Genomic DNA, 19,569 nt, shown 5'->3' on the forward strand with positions numbered 1-19,569 from the left:
CATAAAAATAACTTTATTGCTTTTAGTAGCCAAAATCATTGGAAATAGTATCAAAATCATGTAGACAAAGATATTAGGAAAAACCTAAGTAAAGAATTACAAGAGGAAAATGAATAGGGGAAATTTAAAAAAAAGAATTTAGTAATTTTATAGTAAGTAGGAAGGATGAGAGAATTTCAGCTGGATAAACTATAGAAAGTTACACGATAGATTAGAAAGTTTAGGCTAAATTTAGCTGAAAAACTTTCTTGGAATTTTGTTAGGTTTATACTCCAGAATCTTATATGACTATTATAAAAGACTATTGAAATTGTGAAATTAAAGTCTTTCAAACACTTTGATAATATATCACAAACTATATTTTATGGGATTAGGATTAAGGTTTCTTTGGGGTGAGGTTTTATATTAGGGGAAGCACTTCAATTTACCACTTGAACTTTATTGTGGAAGGAATAGTTGTCATCTTTCCAAACCTCTCTTGTATACTCCATTACACTCCAATGGTTAAGATACAGAGAACTTGCAATAACAAAAAAATCAGAGGTTTATATGATGATAAATACACTGTTTTTATGCTGATTTTACGTACATGCTTTAAACAATTGAAGATATTATTTCAATAAGTGCCATCTAGATAAGCAGCTGATTGCCACTACAATTTATTATAGTATATAATATTTGAATACATATGAGTGTTTATAATGACACACATATAGCAAGCAATATATAGGGTTAATAAAAAATAAAATATATGAAAGGTCACAGGAACATGTGTTCCTTGTTCTGTATTTCCTTCTGAGCAGACTTAACAGTTTGAAGCAAAAGTATGCTGAATACAAAGCGATGTAGAGGTTTCAGAGCACTCCAAGTATTTATTTTAGGTTAACACTGGGTTTACCTTGCCAGGAAGAGTAATCATGCCTGCAGGGCTTCTGTCCCAAACTATGTCCATCTGACCTGGTACAGAAGAAATTACAAGATTTTGAGAATATAGAATTCCTATATGATAGGAATTTATTTTTTTTTGCAAAACATGCTACATTATTTCAAGATTGTATTTTAACCAAACACAGTCTTAAAGAACAGACAATGTGAATGTGAATGGAAAGGATCAAAGAAAGCAAATTGAAGGACATGTATAATATTCTATTATTGAGATGGGCAGGAGAGAGAAAGAAGAAATAATATTTGAAAATGACAGGGTAAAAAAAAATTGTGAGCAAAAGATGAAGAAGAGAAGGCATAAGGTTTGATGCAACAATAACCAGAGCTTTTCTTGACAATTGAATCAATATGGTGTGAAATGATGGTAGCTTCACTTATAACAAAAGCAGACAAGTAGCTTGGAGATCTAGTTCAAGAGGATTAAGATGCTAGGACAAATGTGAAAGAAAAAAAAAGGACTGAAGACTCACTCATGAAGGTAGCAGTCAGCAATCAGCTACAAGAGATAATCAGAGTGAGCACATTTAGAAAGGTAGAGGATGAAAATTGTTTGATTACTAGACTGCTAATATGATAAGGATAAAGTGTGTGTGTGGCTTATGCACATATCTGCATGATTAAAGTAAAAAGCTAAAAGTACACAGTTGGGTATTCTTGTTCATTCTTATTATTGGATGCCCTGGGAGGGAATGAAATATTATTATTATTATTATTATTATTATTATTATTATTATTATTATTATTATTATTATTAATTAGATTTGTATGCCGCCCCTCTCCGCAGACTCGGGGTGGCTTACAACAATGATAAAAACAGTATATAATGACAAATCTAATAGTTAGAATCTAAAATAACAATAATACATTTAAAAAGTCTAAAAAACAAGAAGCCCCAATATATAAAAACATACATACAATCATATCATGCACAAAAAACTACCTTTAAGTATTTTACAATTACGACCACATATTATTTACTAGTTCTTACTCTATATTTATTCATATTTTAAAAGAGTGTATGATTGGAGGTTGTTAAATAAATAAAACTTGCCATTGAAGATTTATACTATTTCCTATTCCTTCTCTAGCAAATTGTTTAAAAGTTAATAGAAATATGTTTTTTCTTTTGCTAGAAGTAGCAGTGATAGGAAAGCTAAATAAATTAAATTTTTATTTTAGCTTTATTCATTTGAATACAATCTATAGTTTTGAGAAATAATGGTACATAACAGATCATTTGGAACTCAGCTGCTGAACTCAAGACTGTCTATAGGGTCATTCCGTGTGAAGTGGACCAGTGGTCCCCACCTTAGCATCTCAGATTTTAATGAAATTTGGCACATAGTTTCTTTATGATATAGAATTATGCTGTGCAAAATTTTAGTTCAAATGGCTAAAAATTGGGAGTGCTAGCAGACCTCAAATAAAGTTTGCAAAATGCTGAGTCGACAAAAATGACATTTTGGGCCAGAATGTTTTCGCAAAGTTTGAGCCTAAATCATGGAAAAAGTAAGAGGACTAGGTACATGGGGTTTTGCCAGTTTATAAAGCCTTACAAGGTGTGCAGGTTCTCCAAATATCTCCAACATACTACTGAAAGTGCCAAGTTTAGAGCTTCTAGAAGTTGGCCCAAAATGTCATTTTTGCTGACTCAGCATTTTGCAAACTTTATTTGAGGTCTCCTAGAACTCCCATTTTTTAGTGTTTTGAACTAAAATTTTGCGCAGCATAGTTTTATATCATAAAGAAATTATGTGCCAAATTTCATGAAAATCTGGGATGGTAAGGTGGGGATGATCTTTAAAATTGGTCCATTTCATACGGAATGACTCTATAGTATACTAGCTGGGATTTTGTAAATGAGAAAAAAAATGTTGTTTTAAAATTTATTTTGTTATCCTTATTTTCATGAAATGGTTTTACTTTATAAAATGTGTGTCTATTGAACATGTCTATTATTATAGTTCATATTTGAGTTATACATTAATATTCAGTTCCTAAAAGTAAATGATACATTTATTTCTTACTAAGTCCTAACCTGAAAGAAAACATTACCTTTATTCATGGTGAGATTGCACAAATTCACACTATTTTCTTTGTGATGGTTATAGTATCGCAAATTTTGGAAATATCTGATTCAAATTGAGATTGCTCAATGCTTGTTGAAAGCTACTGAATGAATACAGCTGTATCATTTATACATCAAACAGAATTCCAACATTACTACTGTGCATAAGCAGTTCTGCTAATTATGCTCTGAAAGGAAAAAAAGGTGCAACCTATTTTATTGCTTGTTAAAGCCTTGTCTGCTCTGTAATATACAGTATAATTGTATGTTTTAAGGTGAATTAAGAGGTCAAAATGTAAATTGCTAGTTTTACAGCAGCTTTAAATAATAATCATCCACTGTGTCAAGATTTAAGGCTTGAGTAGATATTGTATTTAAGGAGCAATAGCACAAGTCATATTTTTATACTAGCTCAATATTTTCAGGGCTTGCAAAATGCATCATCTCTAAGTCTAAATTATGTTCTGCAGCTGCACAGATTTTATATGACTTTAATGCAATTTCCAAGGCCTGTAACACAACCTAGATATACACATTTACCCGTGGGAACTTCACTGATATCAAAGGATGAGGAAAATTTTTAAGTGTGATGAAGTTGGATTTTATTTTCTATTTTAGAATTTTAAAAGAGGAGGGCAATAATCAGCTTCACACAAAGTGTTTACTGCAATATATAGGAATCTTTGCATGGTGGGAGGATCAGGGAGACGGTTGAGAGTGAGGAATCTTATATACAAGAAAAAATGTGCAGCCTCCTGGAAACAAGAACAAGTCTTTGAGCCACAGTTAATTTATTTATTTTATTTATTTATTTATTTTGTCCAATACATAAATACACATTGAAGAGAATAGATATGTAATAATATAAGTAAAGAAAAGAATAGGAGAAAAGATATAAAAGTATAGGTGAACATATTTGAAAGGAAGAAAAGATAAATGAGATAAGGAGAGACAATTGGACAGGGGATGGAAGGCACACTGGTGCACGTATGCACGCCCCTTACTGACCTCTAAGGAACCTGGAGAGGTCAATTGTGGATAGTCTAAGGGAAAAATGTTGGGGGTTATGGGTTGACACTACTGAGTCAGGTAATGAGTTCCATGCTTCGACAACTCGGTTGCTGAAGTCATATTTTTTACAGTCAAGTTTGGAGCGGTTAATATTAAGTTTGAATCTGTTGCGTGCTCTTGTGTTGTTGTGATTGAAGCTGGAGTAGTCATTGACAGTTAGAATGCTGCAGCATACGATCTTGTGGGCAATACTTAGATCGTGTTTTAGGTGACATAGTTCTAATCTTTCTAGATCTAGGATTGATAGTCTGCTTTTGTAGGGTATTCCTATCTCTGATGAATGACAGGACAGCAAGAGCTGCATATTAATTACAGGTTGCCTTTTATTTCTGGCCACAGATGTGACTGATATTTTGGTTACTAATTGATGTGATTGATAAATAGGTGGCCAATGACTAGAGCCAACTTTACAAACATTGTTTTACCATGGTTGTTCAGTGAATTACACTGTCATCAAGAAAGTTTGGCTTCAGCAATTAACTTTGATTGTCAGAAGTCATCTGGGAAGGTGAAAATTGGGGTCATGTGATTGCCACATTGATTGCAAATGCAAGCAAGTGCCAAAAGTTTCACTTTTTGACCATGTGGGTGGTATAATGGTTATAAAGTCATGTTTTTCAGTACTGTTGTAACTTTGAACTACCATTAAATGGATGGTTGTAAATTGAGGGCTACCTACATAAAATTGAGAGAATAAATATGCTAACTAAACTATCCAGGCACTTTTGAGGGTGAGTAAACATTGAGTATGGTATGAAATCCCTGGGAGGAACTCTTGATTTTGCCAAGGATATAGAGAAAATGAGATACGTTATAAAGATATAGAGATACACTAGGAGAGATAGAGAAGGGGGGTTGCAATATCATAACATTGAGTTAGAAAAAAACAGTTTACATAAATAATTTGCAGATGTTATTTCTTAAATAGAAACTTCAAGACCAATCCTGGAATACACTTCATCTTTGTGGAACCCACACCACATATCGGACATAAATACATTAGAAAGTATCCAGAGATACTTTACAAGAAGAGGTCTCCACTCCTCTACCCGTAATAGTATATACCTTAGGCAACGAGACTTGAAATCCTGAGCTTAGAAAGCTTAGAACAATGTCGCATTCAGCATGACCTAAGCATAGCTCATAAAGTTATCTGCTGCAATCCCTGTCAACAACTTTTTCAGCTTCAACCACAACAATACATGAGCATGCAACAGATACAAACTCAAAGTGAATAGCTTCAAACTTGACTGTAGAAAATACGACTTAACAGAAGAGGGGTTAATGCCTGGAACTCACTACCTGACTCTGTGATTTTGTCATCTTACCCCCAAAACTTTACCCTTAGACTGTCCACTGTTGACCTCACCCAATTCCTAAGAAGTCAGTAAGGGGCGTGCATAAGTGCACCAGCATGCCTACTGACCCTTTCCTAATGTTCCCTTTTATCAGTACCCATTTCATGTATAGAAACAATTTTATATCTATGTATATTACCAATACATACTTGACAATCAATCAATCAATCAATCAATCAACCAACCAACCAACAAACAAACAAACAAACAAAAATATTAAATGTTGCAGGTTTTAATTTACTGAACATTACTTGCTTTGTGTAAATGGAGCAGGGATTGACAGTAGATGGGGAGAGGGGGAGGAATGGTCTATAGCCTGTAATATAATGTGATTGCTCAGAATCTGTGATAGGATACTATTATTTGTTCCTACTATTTTTTTTTAAAAGAACTTGCAATATTACTTTATAGATATAAATTAGTCCATTGATTCCCTGCCCGAAATGTTTTATTTTGCACCTTTTATGGCCATAATATTATTTTACTCATAATTCTCAGGAAGATCAATCTGAATGCATGAATTAAAGCTGCTAATTCATATATCATTTTTAAATGATTTTTTAATTTAAATTTATACTTAAACATATAAATGTATTCAGTATGCTAATGTATGTATTCACATATGCAGTGCTAAGACACCAGACTATAGAAAATGTAATGGGCTTCATCCAGGGCTACAAATGGAATAACCATTCTCTTTCATTTTCTCTCCCTTCCTCTTTGTCTCTTCCTACTGTCCTCCCTCCTTTTGTCTTCCTACTGTCTCCAGTAGGTTTAGCAAATTATTTGGAAATTAATGGAAATTAATAATTAATTGGAAATTATAGAGTAAAAATCTTACAAACAGGCAGACAACTTTGTACAAGAAGACATAATTCAAATGTACTAAAATTAAATGTAGTCAAACAGCTTGCAATGTGCAGGCACAATTTCAAGTTGGAGAGATATGTACTTAGAACAGAAATAGTCACTGAAGTTTCAAAGTTTTATCTTAGTCCTTGTGCTTGTCTGAAGAAAGGGGAAAAAAATATTGGCAGACCATTGTAGCTCATGGATCTAACCCCTGCTGAGATAATTAGAAACCAATGCCATCACCTGTACAAAACTGCTGCTTCTGTTCTTGTAAAAAGGTATCTAACTTTCTTGTGATTGTCATATAAGAAAGACACCTTAACTAAATGAGGCATTGATTAGAAAAAAGAATTTAAAGTAACTTTTCCTACTGAAAAACTTTCTATCCAATTTGCCGTGCGCCAGGAGACAGGCTGTTCTGTGATAACTTTAATAGAAGGTATTACACTTGCACATAATGTAACAGCAGTGAAAGCCCCTCTTCCCTAGGTAGTCATATGAAATGAAGACATCAAAATATCTACCATCTGTTTCTGCTTCTGTTTTGTTTAGTATTAAGACTGAGAGAGGAAAATCTCCAAAGATTTGATCATTTATATTAAACTACAGTTATATTTTCTCAAACTTGATGTAAATGAATCTTTCGATTCAATGAAAATATATAAACATTTATATAAACACACATTTCATTCTCTCTCAGTCATTCCATCTGACATAGTGCATTATAACAGAGCTAAATATTTTAAAGCATCTTCTTCTTTACTTCCTCTTTTACCTCTGGGGTTGAGGAGTTAGAAGCATTTCCTTACAAAAAGTATATACATAGTATATGTACGTAGATAGTTGTCGTCCCCCCCTCTCTCTTCTCTTTTCTTCTCTTTTCTCCTCTCCTCTCCTCTCTTCTTCTCTTCTTTCTCTCTTCTCTCTCTCTCCCTCCTCCCCTCCCCTGTTTGAAATTGGCCTAGAAATTATTCTGGTGCAGAATCAATTATTATAATTGGTAAATATATATTTAATTGACCAGATAACATACAGAATAAAGTCCCATTAGTCATGTACTGTATCTCTCCAGAACTACTCAATTATTCAAGAGCCAACAAATCATGTGCAAAGATTCGACAGCACACTGATTTTGCGTCATTGCTTTAGAATTAGCTTAACTTCTATAATACAGTAGTACCTCTAGATACGAGCTGCTCCACATGCGAGTATTCCAAGATACGAGCGAAATTTCTGTTCCAGACCCGAGCTCAAATTTGGGATACGAGCCGAGCTTCCACTAGGTGGCGCAAGAATCCTTGCTTCTGGTTATCTCCATGGGGAAAAACAAAGTCTAAAGCCATTTGTTCCAGATACGAGCTGATCAACATACGAGCTCAATTCTGGAACGAATTAAACTCATATCTAGAGGTACTACTATACTTGGATTCTGAGATATTAGAGTTTCAGGAAAGGATACCACATTTAAGATCTAATCATTATGATAAAGCTAATAAAGTGGTTATTTGCCAAATTATTATTTGGTGATATGATGAGCAAGCCCAATCAACATTTAAAATTCCCACAATGCTTCCAAATTAGCTTAATTCTGGTGTATTGTGTAAATATGTAAACAGCAACATGATCCACCCACGCTTTGTTAGAGAAACATTGTCTCTGTCTCTTTTCATTATAGCATAAAAGTCAAGCAGAACCTATCAGAAAATAAAATATACTAATAGACACTTCACCAAGGAACTTTTTGTCACTATTGTCAGCTTGTCTTTGATGATACTATTTCCATATGATTGGGGCCTGATGGATGAGGGCATAGAAATAATCCTCAAATTGATGTGTTATCTCCAGCACATGTCTACTGATAGAATGGAGCTAATGCTATGCATGTAGTTTCTCGTTAAATTGTATAGTTTGAGAGGGTTCTGCTGCCAACTTGTGTTATATTCAATATCACAATTCAGTGTGCAGACTATATTCCAACTTACTTTTCCACTGCCAGGGGCTGATTACTTATGACAGATGAAAATGACTGGGCATAATCATGACATAAAAATGATGTAAAATAACACAAAGCTATGGATTTTATTGCTTTTTAAATTAATTAGCATTTTAATTAATTAGCATGAATGAAAAAAATGAAATTATATCTCTTTCTTGTGGTCTTTTCCACAACATGAATAAAAAATTATTCATTTTGGAAATGATTATTTTTAACAACTCTTTCCAAATTATTGCATAAATGAAAGAACAGAACTTGGGGAAACAGGTTAAGGCAGGTAGCAATCTTTTCCTGTTTTCTATAGAAATCTTTCACTACTATTTGCACAAGTATATATGATGGATAATCACTGACTTACAACTGATATAAAAGTAAATTGGAACATTTCGCTCAGTGCTGGAAATCACAAGTGCATTCAGAGCATCAAAACTCTCATTTCATATATAGTTATATTTCTCCCCCAAACCACTAAGTGAGAACTTCAGAACCAGTGGTGATAATATATAATATGTAAATATGTAAAGATTTGATTGGTTTTTATATAAATGGGTTTTATTGGAGTTAGTTTTTTTAGAGCTTATATTCCACTTCTTTTTTATTGCTGTATCTTTTTGTGTTGTTATTATGTTTAAGCCACCCCAAGTCCTTTGGGATTGGGCGGCATTGAAGTCGAATAAATAAATAAATAATAAATAAACATAATTTCTAATTGAGAGCTAGAGCTTTTATGTACAGCTTTCAAATGAGCTGCTAAAAATTATTATGATTTTTTTTCATGTGCCTGAAAAGAGTTACCCATCTATGAAAAAAAAAATGTAGATCTGAAAGCATCAGTGAACTCTCTTAAATTATGTGAAATGAAGAAATAATATATTATTTAACAACAAACCTACAATTAAATAATTAAAGAATATAGGCATTTGCTTCTTAACTTCATTATCTTCCTATGCAGTTGTAAACTTAGACTGATAATTTATTGTAATTATTGAAAGCAATATTCCAAAATATTGGAATGTTACTTTATTCTCACCTTAAATATGATATTGCAATACTTCTCAGATTTTCTCAGCCTGGGTCATTAAGTTATGTGGACTACAGTTCTCAGAATTCCTATGCTAGCTGGGCAATTCCACAGGTTGCAGTCACATCTCTTAATGTGGTTCAGGTCAGGGTGGGCAGCAGGCAAGATGGGGTGGAACACAGTTCCACAGGCGGAAATGAAGATGTGTGCGCAGCTCCAGCTGATCAGTGGCTGTCACTTCCTGGATTACTGGTCTCGGCTCAGCTCTCCTTTTTTCTCTGCTGCTGCTGCTGCATCTGTGCTCCTTGCTTTTTTCGTCTTTCCTCCTTCCTGGCTTCCCTCTCTCCTGCCCAGCTCCCCTCCAGCCTCCCGTGGCCACCTCCCACATGAGGTGTGAACAGAAGACGTGGGTGGAAGCAGTGCTGGCAGCATTTATGCTTCTGGCAGCACCTGTTTGCCCAGCTACCCAGCCTGAGGTGGGGGGTGGGTGACCCAGGAAGGAGAGCGCGGGAAACACGAAGCAAATTGTCACCCCAGCGAGTGAAACTGGTAAGGTTGTAAGTCAAGGACTTAACAGTTCACTTAAATAATTATGATCATTCAACTCTCTCCCACCTGGTAACACGGACAGCAAGCCACTCCTACCCAGTCACATGACCATTAAGCCATACCCACAAAATAAGCCACACCCACAGTGGCTGCTCATTACTGGTTCAGGTTGAATTACTAGATTTCTGAACCAAGTTATGGACCAAGTTGTGAATTTCTGAACCAAAATGTGAACAGGAAGTCTGCATCAGAAGTCCTTTCTAATATTCAATATCCCCAATTCCTTCCTCTTATGCATATAGTATGTATATATATAGTGTAGACCAGCAGTGGGTTGCTCCTGGTTTGGCCCGGTTCTAAGAACCAGTAGTGCTACAGTGAGAGCCTTTGCCCACCTACCTGGGACGCTTGTGTGCAGAAGCTTCTGCACATTTGCAGAAGCATCATTCACAAGGGTGAGTGCTGCATGAACCAGTAGTAAAGGGTTTTAGAACCCACTACTGATGCAGACTTGTGCAAAAAGACAAAATCTTATCATGAGCTGAAGTAAACAACATTTTTAACTTCCTTGCAAGAAACAAACATTTATAAATCTCACTGGTGCCAAACAGCTTTTTAAAATATGAATTGAAATTATCATTTGGAGATGATCTATTGGAGATTTGCATTTCCAAATTTTACAATCTCTGCTTAAATAATTGCGGCAGTCAAGGACAAACAGAAAATGTGTTTTATTTTGTCTTCTTTTTAAAGCCCTTGGTAGAATAGTGAAAATATTGATAATAGCAATAGCAATATCATTTAGACTTATACACTGCTTCACAGTGTTTTTACAGCCCTCTCTAAGTGGTTTACAGAATCATCATATTGCACCCAACAATCTGGGTCCTCCTTTTACCCACTTTGGAAGGCTGGAAGGCTGAGTCAACCTTGAGCCGGGGGTGAGATTTGAACTGCTGAACTTCATCTAGCAGTTATCTGAAGAATCCTGCAGTGCAGCACTCTAAGTACTGCACCAACTTGGTTCTGATGATACTGCATCAAGAGGAAAGCAAGCAATGTCCCTTCAAATCCCCCTGTATCCTAATTATAATGAATGAATAATATTGAAAATAAAAAGCCGCCCCGAGTCTTCGGAGAGGGGCGGCATACAAATCTAAGTAATAAATAAAAAGGCACTTTAATTTAATAAATACCTCATAAAATAAATAAAACTGGATTTTGTTATTTTTGTGGGTCAATTTTCCACATAACATGTTAGTCCCGGATTATATATATATTGAAATAATAAAATAAAGCATAGGTATACATTGTAGAAGTAACAAAATAAATCCAAAATGTGTGTGTGGGGGGGTTGTTTTTGTTTTGTTAAAAAGACAACTGAACTTTGGGGGTTTTGCCTTGAAAAAGTTTCTTGAAGCTTCTTCAGCTCTGATTGAAAGATGAAGAATGTAAAGTGTATATTGCGCCGGGTGAGGAATAAGAACACAGACACCAAGAGCTGGGTTTAAATCGGGTCACTTTATTAAAGTTAAATGAACTTTAACTGCTTATCAACCAAATAACCAGGACCTGCAGAGGCCATTAGAAAATTTGGGGTGGAAAAAATTCATGAATAACCTTGCTGAACAAGATGAAGGTAGCTACCTTCATCTGGTTCCTGGCCACGCTCTTAAAGCGTGTGAGAGGAGCTCACCGTCCAATCCCCTTCAGATTATTGGATTAAGTGGGTCCCAAGGGCACCCCCTCTCCAATCACCCAGGTTGTGCGGACCTATAGTTCCTGGCGATGGGCAGCCCATCACCTTTCAAAAGATGCCCTAAAGGAGAACATGTGATGTGCACATTAAAAATCAGCTATAGCGCTATAAACCCCAAATAGTTTTTCTTCATGGTAAAGCATCCCAACATGGGGACTTCCATAGGCATTTTAACAAAATAATTTATTTTAGTGTGGCAAATTTAGTTTGCAAGTTTACAACATTTGAATGGGACATATTGAAGCTTGAATTCTATTGTCTCTATTGTTTCACATCTTACGGTATAAATTATTTAAGAGAATTTTTAAGAAGTGTGCACTGAATACTGCAAATGTGATGTGCACATTAAAAATCAGCTATAACACTATAAACCCAAAATAGTTTTTTTAATGGTAAAGCATCCCAAAGTTTAATGGTATAGCATCCCAATTAATTTTTAAAAATCCTATTTTCAGAAACAGCCGTTAATCAAATTCTGAGTCAGCAACTTTTCAATTCTGAATATCCCATAAGAACAACTCTAAAGATTCAAGGTCAGGACTTCACAGGCAGTTTGGTGCACCTTAGAATGTCAATCGTTTGTGAGATTCAACTAATATATTTCCCCACACATTTGGTGACTGCTTTTAATGTTTACAACACCTGCTGTCAACAAAAATAAAGGAAAATGAGCTTTGCTTTGCCTCATTTCATAATAATAAAATTCTAAGCATGTACTAACAACAAGGAAAGCTTTGGATCAACCATCATCCTGTTTTCTACGACAAATGCAGTAAACTTGTTTTCAGTTCTAAAGAGTGGCCCAGTCACACCCAGGCTTAAAGTTGGGATGGTAATTGGATTCATAGATGATAATTTGGATCAGTAGCATACAATTTGCAAAAGGTTAGGGAGACAAGGGATTAAATTAGACTTTAGATTATGTTCTGAAATAATGTTCAGAAATAACATTATGGAGATGAGTTATAACCTTGGGAATTTTTTAGCTCAGGAAACATCAAATAATGTGTGTGTGTGTGTGTGTGTGTGTGTGTTTGTTTGTTTGTTTGTTTGTTTATTTATTTATTTAATTAATTAATTAATTTTTATGCCGCCCTTCTCCTTAGTCTCAGGGCGGCTTACAACATGTTAGCAATAGCACTTTTTAACAGAGCCAGCATATTGCCCCCACAATCCGGGTCCTCATTTTACCCACCTCAGAAGGATGGAAGGCTGAGTCAACCTTGAGCCGGTGATGAGATTTGAACCGCTGACCTACAGATCTACAGTCAGCTTTAGTGACCTGCAGTACAGCACTCTACCTGCTGCTCCACCCCAGTATGTCTATGCTAGAGGCATATAAAATTATGGAAAGCCTGTAGAAAGTATATAAAGTTTGCCTTTCGTAAACTCCTTAAAACCCACCTCTGTCATCAAGCGTGGGGGAACTGAGACATCTCCCCCTGCCTATGTAGTTTTTGTGCATGATATGACTGTATGTATGTTTTTTATATTGGGGTTCCTTGCTTTTTAGATTTTTTAAATGTACTATTGTTATTTTAGATTCTAATTATTAGATTTGTCCTTATGTATTGTTTTTATCACCGTTGTGAGCCACCCCAAGTCTACGGAGAGGGGCGGCATACAAATCTAATAAATAATAATAATAATAATAATAATAATAATAATAATAATAATAATAATGGAACAATTTTCTTTCTCTTATTTAATGAAGCTGAATTGAAGAAGATCTGGGTAAAGACAAAGAGAGTACCCTTTGTATGGTATATAATTAAACTCTAAAACCTACTCAAATTGGTGAACTTAGTATAGCTTTAAAAGACAATTGGATTAATTCAGGAAGGACTGGAATATCAGTTCTTTAAGGATCAGAAACAACGTTCCTCTGAATATCAAATTCTGGAGAGTTTAAGGTGACTAGATGTGTCTTCATTTGATTCATTATACATAGTTTTTCATTTGTTCCAGGGACCAATCCATTTCCAAAATGAAAAGGTTGACAATGATCATCGTGTCCCTAATGCAAAACTTCAGCCTAGTAGGGATTATACATACCATACAAGTTGCAGACATCATATGTATTTCATGCAGTGAAGAGCTACCAAATTTTTTACTACCACATTGTGAGCATGGCTTATGCAGGATGCCCTGCATTTTCTTTCAACATTTTACAGTGCAAATTGGATGCTCCGGGGTGGAGCTCCATTTTTGCTATCCCACTGTGTCCCCCCCGCCCCATCCAGGCAGTAGCCCACCTCTGATCATATGTATGCCTTGAATTTTGTGTTCCAGCTTGAATTAATTACCAAACACAATTTGTGATATATTTTGAGAGTTCAAAGCATTCACTTCTTACTGAGAGTCCTGAGTCTTCTGCTGATGGAGAACTGCCATGGATCCACTGGAACTGATGTAGAAACTATGATATGCAATCAGGAATATTAGCAAGCTTGTGCAAGCTGGAAGGTATATTTTGCTCTAATGATGCTTTGTGCACAGTATCTTTTCTGAAATTGTTTCATATATGAAATACAAAAAGCAAGACAAAATACTATTTTAGAACTGTATTTCATATGAAATTGTTTTTGCATATTTGAGACTAATTTATTCATAATATATTCATTTTAGAATTTGGCTCTGGCTATGTTACCTACAGTAATTTAGTCAAATTGGGATTTAGCTTTAGCTTCATCAATAGCAAATCATTGTTCTAGGTTATGTATAACTCTTTTTGATTTGGATGATTCAAAGTTGGACCGGTGTGCAGATGATATGCCCTAATTCTTGAATTTAGAAGTTTACTACAGATATTTTTTAAAAAAATGTGCACAAAACTGTCAGAGGACACTCCGTGCAGATCTTGGGATCTGACAGAAGAAAGAAAGACTGTGAAACAATATCTTCAGTTTCCAATTCATGGAGCCAACCCAAGGAAATATAGTAAAGATATAAGATGTACACAGGAGGCAAGTAAGAATATAGGAATATATTTATTCTGCCTCTTCCCATTAGATAGTATTCATGACTACTTATATATATAACCAAAATAGAACCTAATTTAATTAATTACAGATAATCAGCATGCTCCTAGAGACTTTGTAGCACTGTTGCTTATTGTTCAGGATTCTGGGGTAATTATACTTAAAAACAAAGCCATACAGATTTTGAATTAAGGATTTTCTCAGCATTTTGCTCCCATAATGATCAACCAAGCAGATGTAAATGGGAACTCCACGAGCAAGACACGAGGGAATAACTCTTTTCCATTGTTGTTTCCTCAAAACTGATACTCAGAAGCATGTTTTCAAGTAGAAGGTTTGCTTTAAATAGCAAGTATTATTTGTCACTCTCATCCAGATTCTCAAAATGAGCACAAGTCTTTGCTGCTTTCATTGTTACCAATGTTCAGCTTTATCTCTCAAAGTTCCTGTTCCATATCTCTAATTACAATCTCTATTATAGCTGCTAATAAGGTTGAATAGAGCTAATGACTGAAATGATTTCTATAAGATGACAACTCTCCACATTAGTTGCTGGATTTATGATGCCAATCCCCAATCTGCAATTGCACAACAAATCTCGACAGCAGAAACACAAGGGAAGATTTCTGTGCATGCTTACTGTAAAATTAATAAAATTTTGTGCAGTGCATGTTTACCCTAAAGTAATGCCTGTTGGGGCTGTATAGTATTATGATCAATCATGAATTAATAATTTATTAATAATTAATAAAAAGAAATATAGTTTTATGCCATGAGAGCAATATGACACAAGAATAATATCTAATCCCTACACTGAGCTCAGCTGGTGCAGTGGTTAGAATGCATAACTGCAGGCTACTTCAGCTGACTGCTAGCTTCAGTTCAGCGTTCAAATCTCACCAGGCTCAAGGTTGACTAGCCTTCCATCCTACCCAGGTGGTAAAATGAGAATCCAGATTGCTGGGGGCAATATGTTGACTCTGTAAACCATTTAGAGAGGGCTGCAAAATCACCATGAAGTGGTATATAAATCTAAGTGCTAGTATTAGTGCTAGTGCTATTATTGCAAGTACAGTGATATCTTGTCTTACAAACCCCTCATCATACGAACTTTTTGAGATATGAACCCGGAATTTAAGATTTTTTTTGCCTCTTCTTCCAAACTATTTTCACCTTACCAAAGCCCCGCTGCTGCTGGGAAACCCCACCTCCAGACCTTCTGTTGCCAGTGAAGTGCCCATTTTTACACTGCTGGGATTCATCTGAGGCTCCCCTCCATGGGAATTCCCCAGCAGGGGAATCCCAGCATTGCAAAAATGGGTGCTTTGCTGGCAAGGGAAGTCTGGGGGTGCGGTTTCCCAGCAAGGGGAGACTCAGCGAAATCGCAGCATTGCAAAAACACTGAAGTCCGGAGGTGAAGTTTCGAGGACTTTGATGTTTTTGCGATGCTGCGATTTCTCTGAGGCTCCCCTTGCTGGGAAACCCCACCTCCGGACTTCTGTTGCCAGTGAAACACCCGTTTTTGTGATTCTGGGATTCCGGAGGTGGGGTTTCCCATGGAGGGGAACCTCAGGGTAATACCAGCAGTGCAAAAGGAGTGAATTTTGGGCTTGCACGCATTAATTGCTTTTCCATTAATTCCTATGAGAAACATTGTTTTGTCTTACAAACTTTTCACCTTACAAACCTCATCCCGGAACCAATTAAGTTCATAAGACAAGGTATCACTGTATAGTACATTCCTGCATGTATGGCATTTCTTATTAATTTCCAAAATAAAAGTGCCTTTGTACCTCCAAATCTATTTCCATACAGAAGATCTCCATCTCCATACAGAAGATCTCCATCTATAATTTGCAGAAGATCATATTCAGTGGTAGCTTTCTGATTATTTAAAATAATCTGGATATGAGAGAAAAGGATCAAAGTCTGGAATGTTACTATCAAGTCAAGTCCATAAAATTATTTTATATTGATTATCATTGTATCTACTTTATCTAAACTCCCTCCCCTAAATCATCATCTCCAAGGATTTGCAGAATAGCCCCTGTCTTGGTCAATAGATTTTGGAAGAAGAATGAAATTAGAAACGTTTACTGTATAGTTGGAATCATCATCTAGTAATGGAAAAGTTAGTTAAATTGAGTTTCTTTAAAATTGTTGTGCTTAATAGTAAAAGCACAGCTGCATTAAAAGAAATCCTCAAGGACCAGCTACCTTTAGCCTTTCTGAAAACTGAATTAATTTTAACTTGATTTTATATAGTTTAATTTATTCCTCTGACTCACATTTTTAACCAAATCGATTTTTACAAATCACAGACAACCTGAATGTGTTCTTCTGCATGTTTGAAAGGAAACTACAGCCACCTATTTCCAAAACCTCTATCCCAGACACAGCAACAACAGCCAAGCCTCCTACAACCGACCCATCCCATTGGGCTCACACCCAATGGGATCACCTAGAGATCACAGAAAAGGAAGTGCAAGATCTATTTCACAGGCAGAAGCCAGATAAAGCACCAGGTCCACACAAGATAACTCTGTCTTGCTTAAAAGTCTGTACCGACCAATTGGCCCCCATCTTCACCCAAATCTTCAACAAATCACTAGAGATATGCCATGTTCCTTCTTGCTTCAAATCCCAGTGCAACTATCATCCCAGTGCCGAAGAAGCCCTTCATAAAGAAACTGTATGATTAAAGACCAGTTTCTCTAACATATGTAGTTATGAAAATCTTTGAAAGGCTAGTGATGTCCCACCTGAAAGCCATCATGGATCCACTGTTAGATCTCCTCCAATTTGCATACCAAGGAAATAGATCGACAGATGATGGTATTAATATGGCTCTGCACTGCATCCTACACAATCTTGAATTTCTAAAGACCTACACAAAGGCCCTCTTTGTAGACTTTAGTTCAGCATTCAATACCATTATACTGGACATTCTTCTAACCAAACTAAATCAGCTAAAACAGTACCTGAACAAACTTATAAGTGGATCACAAGCTTCCTAACAAATAGGAAGCAGCAGGTGATGCTAGGCAAAATCACATCAGATAACTACAATTAGTACAAGACTCCACCCCCCCCCAAGCTGTGTGCTCTCACCACTTCTCTTCTCTATATATACCAATGACTGCATCTCAAATGATCCATCTGTTAAACTACTGAAGTTTTCAGATAATACAACAGTGATTGGTCTCATTTGAGACAACGATGAAATTGCATACAGACAGGAGGTTGACCAATTAGACTCATGGTGAAACCAGAATAATCTGGAACTGAACACATTCCAAACTGTAGGAATCAGAATAATCTGGAACTGAACACATTCCAAACTGTAGGAACGACAAACTTTAGGAAAAAACCTCCCATTCTACCACTTCTTACAATACTAGACAATACAGTATCAACAGTAGAGCCCTTCAAATTTCTAGATTCTATCATATCTCAAGACCTAAAATGGTCACCTAACATCAAAAACTTCATCAAAAAAGCCCATCAAAGAATGTTCTTTCTGCACCAACTCAGGAAACTCAAACTGCTCAAGGAGCTGCTGATACAGTTCTACAGAGGAATCATTAAGTCAGTCATCTGCACCTCTATAACTGTCTGGTTTGGTTCTGCAACCCAAACTCATCTTCTCCCACTTATGACTGCATGACTGTAGTTTGTTGCTTGTATCCTTATGATTTATATTATTATTGATTGTTTCCTAATTGCTTATTTGTACCCTATGACAATCTTTAAGTGTTATACCTTATGATTCCTGACAAATCATAAGGTACAAATCATAAGGTATGATTCCTTTCTTATTTGAGATATTTGAAAGAATTCAAATAGTGGATTTTCTGTCCACTAGAATAATTTAACAGAGCCCCACTTGGAGAGAGAGAGAGAGAGAGAGACAGACAGACAGACAGACAGACGGAGACAGAGAGATAGACAGAGTTGTCCTATATATATACTTAGACATAGAAAGTGGTATCATCAAGTAGCAATGAATGACACTCAGCGACATATGCATCACACACATGTTGTTGATTTATTTATTTTAGTTATTTATTTTCTCCAATACACAATGAGGGTTTTAGTGGGTGAATATAGTAAAATACATGATGAAGGTTATAGAGGAGGTACTCATAGTAAAATATATCTAAGAAAGAATAGAAAAGAAGATATAGGAATAGAACATATCAATGAAAGAATAGAAGAAGAGATATAGGAATAGAAGAAAGATATATGAGATATAGGAGAGCAATAGGACTGGGGACGGAAGGCACTCTAGTGCACTTGTACTCGCCCCTTACTGACCTCTTAGGAATCTGGATAGGTCAACTGTGGATAATCTAAGGGTAAATTGTTGGGGGTTTGGGGATGACACTATGGAGTTCCGTGCTTCAACAACTCGGTTACTGAAATCATATTTTTTACAGTCAAGTTTGGAGCGGTTAATACTAAGTTTAAATCTGTTGTGTTATGTATTATTAAGTTTATGAACTAAGGAATTCTTAATATTCCATTATTTTCATTATTTTGATCTTTTTAGGTACCAATGTAGCACAACACTATATATTCTTCAAGGGCCTCAGATGTACTCCAATATAGCTATAGCAATAGGACTTAGACATATAGAGCCTCATAGTACTTTATAGCCCTCTCTAAGCAGTTTACAGAGTCAGCATATTGCCCTCAACAATCTGGGTGCTCATTTTTACCCACCTCAGAAGAATGGAAGGCTGAGTCAACTTTGAGCCTGGTAAGATTTGATCTGCCAATCTGCTGGCAACCTGGTAATCACAAGATTGTTTCCCCTCCAGAACGATCTATCGTTAACCCGACCAACTTGGCATCACTTCTAAAATGGCTTGAAATTCTGGAAACTGAATTTTAAGACACCTGGGCAATATATCCTTTGGCCAGGGAGAAAAAGGAACCATCAGAAGTTACTTACTACTACTAGCCT

The sequence above is a fragment of the Erythrolamprus reginae genome, chromosome 1 (genome assembly GCF_031021105.1).
Source record: "Erythrolamprus reginae isolate rEryReg1 chromosome 1, rEryReg1.hap1, whole genome shotgun sequence".
Classification (NCBI taxonomy): Eukaryota; Metazoa; Chordata; class Lepidosauria; order Squamata; family Dipsadidae; genus Erythrolamprus; species Erythrolamprus reginae.